Raw genomic sequence first — 10,320 nt, 5'->3', positions numbered from 1 at the left:
ATACAGTCTCATTTAAGTTAGTCCTGTCTCTTACCAAACAAGGGTTTCTAGTGCTATTTAACCCAATCCAGTCCAGTGAGGCATACCAAACATGTACAATTTGTTGCACCTATATCTCTTATAAAGCACAATACTCTTTGAAGTTCCATTGTGAGATTGGAAACTTGAAATTTGTAGTACCTAGAACGAGTTTTCTTGCCCTCAGATGCCCTTGGTGTTACTGATTTCTTGGTCACAAGTTCTTTTTTGTTAAACATGTGCTCTTGATTGCCCATTTTGTTGAGTTGTAGTCTGTTAGCTGGATATTCTCTTGTCGTCTTTTATTGGTTACATTATCAATTCATCATCCCTGCAACTGTCAAATTATCAAAGAATTAAAAAAAAATAGTATGACGAAACACCAAACACAGTATAACTTAGTTAGATTATTTATTTGGAACAATACTAAAACGTCTTATAATATAATGGATAAACAGTCAGTACTTTCTGAAACAGATTAATACTATCTTATAGAAATTAGTCAATACAATATGACGTACCAAACGAGCCCTACGTGTATAGGATAGTACTAGAATACAGACACGTAATATAAGTTATCCACATATTATAATATAAGTAAATATTTATTTATACTAAAAGTAAGAAATATGAACCATATCATCTACCCATATTATAATAATTTTTCGATCACACGAAACGGCCAAACAAGATTTAAAGTAAAAAAATGAGAGAGATCACACAATACTTTAATTTTTGTTTTTGAAACTAGTCCAAAAAACTTATTTTCCACTCCTCACTTCTAACAGTTTTTTCTCTTTTAATAGAGAATAAAAGAAGAAATTACAGGAAAATAGCATCAGCCATACCAATCCCAACAAAATTTAGTTTAACCATTAGCACTTGTAAATGCCAGGTACGTGGGAATAGCAGAAATGCAGAAGCCGTTGAAGTTGGTTCCAGCAGAAGTTGTGTAGGCGCCCATATTGTGGAACACAAGATAATCATTCAGCTTTAATTCAGGCAGTTTGCAGTCAGCAACAACTGTGTCCAATGAATCACAAGTCGGCCCAAAACCTGTTGATGAATATGTCCCTTGATTTTGGTGAGGACTTAGAATTTGGAGCGGTGAGATTTGCATAGAGGATTTGTCGTATGCTGGAAGATTAAATGACCCATAAATTCCATCACTAATCCAATACTCTCTTTTCTCTCCCCTCACTCTCTTCCCCATCACATTTGCAACCATTGTGAATGCAGTTTCAGCAAAGAACCTTCCTGGCTCAGCCATCACCTTCAGATCAGAATCTGACTGATGATCAGAAAAGTAGTGTTTGATGGCAACATTTATGGTCTTGGCTATTTCATCAAACAGTTGATTTGCTTTGAACCCACCACCAATATCAAGCACATGCATTTTGGGCATTTTGAGCTCATCAGCCACATCAAATGCAGCTCTAGCTGCAGCTATTGCTCTACAGTACACTTGAGATTCAGACGCTTTCGATCCCATATGGAATGAAATTCCCACCACTCTTAACCCTAGTTTGTGTGCGTGTCTGAGGAGTGATGCGACCTCTTCAGGCAACGCACCAAATTTGGTCCCGAATGAACGCCACGAGCTCTTGTCATTTGGTACAGCAATCCGAAGCAACAAGGAACATTTGGGGTGGCACCTTTTGATCTTATCAACTTCGTCCATGGAGTCGAAGGTCGCAAGATCGACCCCGACTCCAGCTGCGTACCTTAAATGGTACTCACCCTTGCATGGATTGGCATAAACAATTCTCGTGGGGCTTACACCATGAGCAAAGACGGCCTCAATCTCGGCCTTGCTGGCACAATCAAAGCTTGCACCAAGTGTTGCCAATGCAGCAATGAATGCAGGCTCATGGTTACACTTGACAGCAAAGAAGAGCTGAACATTGGGAAGGCAATGGCTCCATTTTTCCATGAGGCTGACAAGAACCCCCAATCTAGAACGTAAAACGGTTCATGTTCGTCTCGTTTGTTGATGATGGATCTGATGTGGGTGGTAAGTTGGTGCCCAGGTGTGTCAGCTGGAACATGCTCATCACCTTTCACTTGGCTTGCAGCCAACTTGACTTGGAGGCTGCTAAAGGTGGTAAGGCTTGGAATGCTAGGAAGGATCAATGCCATGGAAAAATGTGTTTAATCTGTTTGTGGAAGCTAGAGATTGATCTCTAAACTATTTGTGAAGTTTAATATCGGTAATCTTTTTAAATAGATAATTTCATCAGAATGGGCATGACCGACCAACCATGTCTCATCTTTCAAAGTAAAATTAAAACTCTATCCAATGCCACCGGGTCTAGTCATTATTGCCTGTATTAAAAAAAACCTATCTAATTACTAAAGCATCTCTCTAATTCCATGAAAAGCACATGGTCTGCTGGAATATTTGACAACACATTGAATTGAATGATCTTCTTATTAAAAAATTGGAGAAAAGCTTGTTAGCATTCCCCTTAGGCCCCGTTTGATTCATTGGAAAAGAAGCTTGGAAATGGAAAATCAATTGTTTTTACATGTTTGGTAAGTCTAAGTATAGGAAATCATTGCCTAGCACATGGGAAAGTGAAACCCTCATTCATCCTTGGGTTTTATTTTCCCTGGGAAAGTAAGACTAGCATTAAATGCACCTTTTTTATGACTAATTTGTCCTTACTAATAATTTATAATTATAAGTTCATCCAACAACTGTTGATATTCTTTTTTTTAAATTCATATTTCTTAAAACCTCCCGGCTTCTATTTCCCAGAACGTATCTATTTCTCATAACTTTGTTTACACGAGGAAGGCAAAACTTCTACCTTACCTAAATTTTCAGATTCTCATCCTCAAGACAACTTCAAACAAGGTGGTATTATACTTCTATTCATCACCCAATATTTTCCCTATTTATTTTTCTTCAACTTCCACCTTACCTAAATTTTCAGATTCTCATCCTCAAGACAACTTTCAAATAAGGTGGGTACTTCTATTCATCACCCAATATTTTCCATGTTTATTTTTCTTCAACTTCCACCTTACCTAAATTTTCAGATTCTCATCATCAAGACAACTTCAAACAAAGTGGGTATTATACTTCTATTCATCACCCAATATTTTCCACGTTTATTTTTCTTCTTCCTTTTTTTTCTTTCCATTGAGCACCCAAATATATGAATTGACACTAATTCTAGGTTTCTAGTTGGATTATTTGATGTCTTTCTACTTTTTCTTTTTCTAGTTTTAACATGTGTACGTAGAGGTGTCAAACGGGACAGGCTGGCCCAGCACGGCCCGAGCCCAGCCCATTTAAATAAGGCATGGCACGGCATGAGCACGAATATTAATGGGGTGTGCTCGGCACGGCATGAAAACTTGGGCCGGGTCGGGATCAAAAAATGAGGTCCAATGGACCGGGCCGGCCCATGGCCCGATATGGGCCGGGCTTGGCCCAAGCACGAGCCCAAGCATGCCCCACTTAACATTTTTTTCTTTCTCAAAAGTCAAAATGCAATAATTTGACATCTAATGTCATTGTTTCTATGTTTTTTTTTAATCATAAATATATATTTGATGTCTTTCATTTTAGGGAAATTACTTGGGTCCTTAATTAATTAAACAACATTGGACTTGACATCTAATCAGTACATATGACATATACGCTTCTCTTCTAATCAAAGCAAGACATTTTTTCACATATAAAATAATAAGTTGTTTAAAGATGAAAAGTTGAAGTGGACTTTGTGGAGTTGGACACTTTTTTCCCTCCGCCATTTCATATTGTTCGGATGTTTGATTGATTAATGTTTTCAAATAGTTCATCATTTATTGCCTCTAATTATATTTTTAATGTTTATAATTTGAATTATCTAGTGGAAAAAAAAATCAAGTGAAAAAAATTCAAATTAAATAGATTGGTTCTTGGGCTCGAGTATGGCACGAGCACGAGCCCAGCCCGGCTCGTTTCAATATGGACATGGACTTTGGGCCGGACCGGGATCAATGATTTTACTAAATGGGCCGGCATGACACGGCCCGATAAATTAAATGGGCCGGTCCGGCCCGACACGAAAACATTAAAAGCACGAGTTTAAATAAGATGGGCCGGCCTAGCACAGTCCGTTTGACACCTCTATGTGTACGGCTCCTCAAATCTCTTTATGTAGAGACAAACTACCAACCCAATATTAGAAGAGTTTTCAAATTCAATCCTCTTCACTTCTTAAAGGAGATTAAACTAATAACCTTACTTGATGAAACTATTGATGCAAACGTTACTTGTCGTATATGAATAAAATCTTCCACTTTTGGCAAAACAAAATATATTAGTTTTGATCATATTTGTTTATGAATAACCAAAAACATGTAAGAAAAAAAATTATTTGTATTTAAAAAAAGAAATTGAACAAACAAGATTAAAATAACAAGAAAAGAACATGAGAAAGAATGATAGACCAACTAGTTAATGTTGTTTGTTTAAAATAAATAAAAATCAATTTTCTATGGCAACTAATTAATTTAGGGACAATACTTCGCTTCTTACCTTCTATTGTGGCTCAACCATAAAGTGACATGTGTCCTCTCTTTTTTAATGTCAAAACAACTTCTTTTTCACTTTATTGAACCCCTAGTTTTTTACCCAAACAGAAAAAAATAAAATTTCCCCTTTTTTTTTTCACTTTGATTTTTCTCAACCATTTTTAAAATAATAATTTTCCTTCTTCAATCAAAATTTTAAGTATTTGTGGCCCTTTCCAACTCTAACTTTAATAATCCCTCTACAACCAAAGTTTCCATTGACAACATTTGTAGACATAGTTTCTTCATGGAGGCTTTTTCAACACATCATCATGTTACCAAGTGAGAAAATAAAAACAATGGTACTTTTTTTTTCTTTTCTATTTTGGTAAAAATTTTGGTTGAGTAAAAGTGAAAAAAAGAAGTTGTTTTGACCATTAAAAAAGAGAGGACACATGTCACTTTGCGGTTGAGTCACAATAGAAGGTAAGGAGTACTAAAATATGAAAACCTACGAGAGAATATTATTTGTGGGAATTTTCTGTGTATTTTTCTCCTTGTAGGAGGTCATATAATTATAGTACAATAAAACCTTGAAGGCCAAGGAAAGTTATAACTTATAATACTATTTACAGTAGGAAAGCAAAAATAAAAAGGAAATCAATTACAGTTAATATGGGAATCTGTGGTGTGCAAGGAAAATCATAAGTCACGCCAACACTCCCCCTCAAGTTGGTGCATAGATGTCGCCAATGCCAAACTTGTCCAGTGATGTGTGGAATGCTTTATCGGAAATTGCCTTTGTCAAAATATCTGCTAATTGATCCTCAGACTTCACGAAAGGGAACTGAATCAATTTAGCCTCAAGCTTTTGCTTGATGAAGTGTCAATCCACTTTAACATGTTTGGTGCGATCATGTTGAATCGGATTATGTGCAATAGTTTTTGCAGCCTTGTTGTCACAAAAGAGATTCATTATCGATGTAGGTTCATACCCAAGTTTAGTAAGCAACATTTTTTCTTTTGGACGAAAGTTCAGTAAGCAACTTCCTTAACCAAAGAAGCTCACAAATTCCTTTAGTCATACCTCTAAACTTGGCTTCTGCATTAGATAGAGCTATTACCTTCTGTTTCTTGCTCCTCCATGTCACCAAATTACCTCCCGCGAATGTGAAGTAACCAGATGTAGATCTTATATCTGTTACACCTACTTGCCCAATCTGCATATGTATTTGAAGAACTGCATTCATGTGGTCTTCACTTGGAGAGTGCATTAATTGACTAACTACACTCAACGCATAAGCGATGTTTGGCCAAGTATGTGACAAATAGATCAATCTTTCCACTAATTGCTGGTATCTTTCTTCGTTCGTTGGAACTTGATTTGGGTATTCTCCAAGATGATGATTCTGAATAATAGGAGTGTCTACAGGTTTGCAATCTAGCACATATTCCTTTTGAGAGAGAAATATCCCTTGCTTTGATCAAGCCACCTCAATCCCCAAGAAATACTTGAGTCTACCTAGATTCATCATCTCAAATTCAGTAGCCAAATAGCCTTGCAGCTGAGATATTTCATGTTCATCATTCCCAGTAATAAACATATCGCCAACATAGATTATTAAAGTTGTTACCTTCCCTTTATAATGTTTCAAGAACATAGTATGATCTAAGTTACTTTGCCTGAAACCATTGTTCTTTACTGCCTTGGTGAACCGTCCAAACCATGCATGAGGCTACTATTCCAATCCATACAGCGCCTTTCTCAGTTTTGCATATTGTTCCAGTCTAAGTAGAAGTGGCATATCTAGGTGGAATGTCCATGTATACCTCCTCTGTGAGTTCTCCATGCAGGAAAGTAATTTTTACATCAAACAAGTGTAGTAAATCCAAATTAGCTGCAAGAGACAGTAAGACTCTAATGGTGTTTAAATTTGCTATTGGAGCAAAGGTCTCTTCATAGTCTATACTATAGGTTTGTGTGTACCCCTTTGCCACAAGCTTTTCCTTGTATCGTTCGATAGATCCATAAGCATTGTGTTTTATAATGAACACCCATCTACAACCAACAGTCTTATTCCCCTATGGTAAAGGTTCCAGCGTCCAAGTCTGATTCTTTTCGAGGGCCTTGATCTCTTCCTATACAGCTTGAACCCACTTACGGTCTTTTAAGGTCTCAGTTATCTTGGTTGGGATATGGATAGTAGACAACTGATGCACAAAAGCCTTGAGTGGTTCAAGTAGTCTTTGAGTGGATACATGATTGGCAACCAGATACTTCGATGTTTGGCCAATCTCTGGGGAATACTGATTTGGTGGTTTTCCACAATTTTGCCTGAAAGGTAATTTATATCCAATATAATTGTTAACCAAATTTGCAGGTGTAGTAGGAGCATTTACCTCAGGGATATTCCCAGGAACTTGGTCAGTATGGAGTGTTGGATGAGATGAAGAGGTCTTCAGCTGGTGTTTCTGGATCGTCTTTAGGAGCGGGACCCAAATATGAAATATCTTCACTAGTGGAAAGCGATAGATCGTCATGGTCTGCACAATCAATCATTTTCTGGATGAGAGGAATATTGTCTTTAGGACTCAGAAGCAATCGATCGTTTCTTGGTCGAGAGGAGCATCGTGCTTCAAACTTCGAAGCGATCTATCGTTAGGGTCGGGACAATTGATCGTTTCTGGGCAGAAATGAATTCCTCTGTCTTCCAGGTTGTTCCAATTATGCTCTTTACTCTATATCCCCCCCTGAAGCATAGAATTGGATGTCGAGTCATGGAAGAACATCTCAGATTTCAAAAAAACCACATCCAAATGACATAGATACGCCGGGTAATAGGATGATAACATCGATAGTCTCTCTGATGAGTGACATATCCCACAAAACACAACGAAGAGCACGTGGATCAAGTTTGATGCGCTAATTTTTCTGGAGATGAACGAAGGCTACACATCCAAAGATTCAGAGTGTGAGCACCAAAATAGAGGGCAGAGGCCCGTGTTGTGCAAGCACTTGTAAGGGAGTTTTAAAGTTTAAGACACTAGAAGGCATGTGGTTGATTAGGTAAACTGCAGTGACTATAGCATCATCCCAGTGATGGTGAGGAACATCAGCACCAATCAGAAGTGCTCAGGTGTTTGAGGAAAAGTCGTCTCATGGATAATTTCATGATGTTGGAAGCAAGTTTGAAAGTCATGATTAACAAATTCACCACCATTGTCGGAGCGAATAATCTGTATTTGAGCATTGAAATGATTTTTCATATGTTTGTGGAAGAGCTGAAACTGTGAAAACATTTGGTTTTTATTCTTCAACAAATAAAGTCATGTCATCCGTGTACAATCATCGACGAGTGTGACAAACTATCAAACGCCAAAAAGAGCAGTAATAGGGGAAGGTCCCTAGACATACGAGTGAATTAATGTAAACGGAGTAGTACACTTGCTCGTACTCAACGAATAAGGCATATGGTGACTCTTGGTCAAAATACAAGTGTCACATTTGAAATGGGAGTCTTTGAAATCTAAAAATAAATCTTGTAGCATATGCTTCATATAACTAAAGGATGAATTTCCCAAACGACGGTGCCACAACCAAATTTTCCTTTGTTTACTATCAGAGGAATACATCACACTATTAGCCATGCTTGTGCTGAAGTCATCTACATAATATAGGCCCCCACTTTTTGTACCACGACCAATAATCTCCTTAGTGTTAATATCTTGAAGCAAACAAAAAATCGGATAGATGAGTGTACAACAATTCTCTTGTTCAGTAACCTGACCAACTGGCATCAATTATTGGATAGAGATGGAACAAGTATTCGGCAAGGACAGAGAGGATGAGAAGCAACAGTGCCAGCCCCTGTCACAAGATAAGTAACTCCATTGTCATTAACAATACTAGTTCGTCTAGGTTAGGTAGTACTCAAAAAATCATCAGGATCAAACGTCATATGATTGATTGTCCCAGAGTCAATGATCTATCATATGGAATCACTCGTATTCGAAGTATGGAATACATAACCAAAACCACTCCTTGCATCTTCACGTCATCTTCGATCTTTGATTTCATCCCATCAATCAGGGTAGCCATTCAATTTGAAACAAATCTCAAGAGTATGTCTTGGATAGCCACAGTATGTGCAATTTATTCCATTTATTTGGAGCTTTGTTCGGGAAGTCATAATATGTGCAGCGAAAAATTCATATGGTATAGTTTGAGTCGGTATCTGGGTAAGGATCTGGGTGTGAGTTTGATTCAGGGTCGGGGTTGGGATCTGAGTCTTGGTTAGTATATAGGTCTGAATCTGAGTCAGGATATGAGTCTTAGTCTCTATATGGGTATGAATATGAGTCGGACTCTGGGTCTAGGTCTGGGTCGAGGTATTTTTTAGTAACTGGGTCATTCTTGACATCAATTCTTCTAATATTGAGGTAGAGATTGGGGTTAAGGCGGCTTGGTTCTGTATTTTCAAAAACTAGGTCATCTAGGTCGTCAATTCTTCAAGGTTCTTTGTCGGGGTTTGATTCTGGATCTTCAAAAATTGGGTCATGTGGGTCTTCAATTCTTCTAGTTTCTAGGTCTAGGTGGCAGAGGAATCGGTGATACTACCTCCATGTGGGATGATAGGATCTTGATCCCCCATGGCAGCGTCGGCGTGTGGTGGGCTAAAGTTTAGCAGCAATCTCAAGATCGTCGCTCCGATACCATGCCAAAATATGAAAACCTATGAGAGAATATTGTTTGTGGGAATTTTCTATGTATTCTTCTCCTTATATGAGGTCATTTTTATAGTACAATAAAACCTTGAAGGCCAAGGAAAGTAATAACTCATAATTCTATTTACAATAGGAAATCAGAAATAAAAGGGAAATCAATTACAATTAATATGAGAATTCTTAGTGTACAAGGAAAGTCACAAGTCATGCCAACAAGGAGGAGTTCCTCCTTAAGTATTGTCAATTAATTTAAGCAAACATCATGTTTCCTTTTGCAAAATTTCATTGAGCTACATTGATGATATTTTTAAAAATCTATATATGTAACAAAAAGTTTAGGGGGAGGGAAGGCTACGCCATCCCAGAGCCAGAACATACCAAGGCCTCTTTGAAGACTTACAGAGTTTGAGGGACACCATTTAGGATTCCCCATGAAATATTTTTCAACCGTTCAAACTATTTATTTTTCACATCTTCATTTAGAGATCAACCTTGCAAAATATAATGCAAATTGAAAATTATTGAAGGCATTTAATTGAGATCAACAAAATCAATGAACACAATGCTTCAAGAAAGTACTTAAATTTCAATAATTTAATTGTGTGGTCAAATGATATGCATCATTTTTTTACAAAAAATGTGTGAAAAAAATCTCAAATATCATCCGAATTCGTTTATTTTATTTTATTTTTGGTCAGAAGATAATAAGGAGCATGTCACCTATACAAATTAATCCAAATTAATTATATCGATTGACATTTGTCAAAGCTTTTTCAGCCTAATTAGCCTGACAATTCGCATGATCAAGCTTTGTACGTGGAAATTGTATAAGAAAGGGAGACCCTAAGAAGATATTGAATATTTATTATACTAAAACCAAAAACTATCAAGCCGACCTCATTTTGGTTGAAAAATCACAGGCTTCGTCATGAATTCGAGGAATTCGAGGCGATTCTTGTCATAAATAGACCACACTTAGGGGGTGTTGGCCAAAGACCCTCTGATGCCTAAGTTAGTTTGATTGGACTTTGAAAAAGATATGACAATATCTAAAGTATTTTCTCTCTC

At 37.3% G+C, this 10,320-nt stretch overlaps 1 pseudogene; it reads right to left on the bottom strand.

Annotated features, from left to right (window-relative positions):
- LOC18767067 lies at positions 672 to 2,185 on the bottom strand (annotated as a pseudogene).

Source organism: Prunus persica, chromosome G8 (genome assembly GCF_000346465.2).
Source record: "Prunus persica cultivar Lovell chromosome G8, Prunus_persica_NCBIv2, whole genome shotgun sequence".
Lineage (NCBI taxonomy): Eukaryota > Viridiplantae > Streptophyta > Magnoliopsida > Rosales > Rosaceae > Prunus > Prunus persica.
Note: the sequence above shows the minus strand (reverse complement) of the source record. Positions and strands in the feature narration are given on the sequence as shown.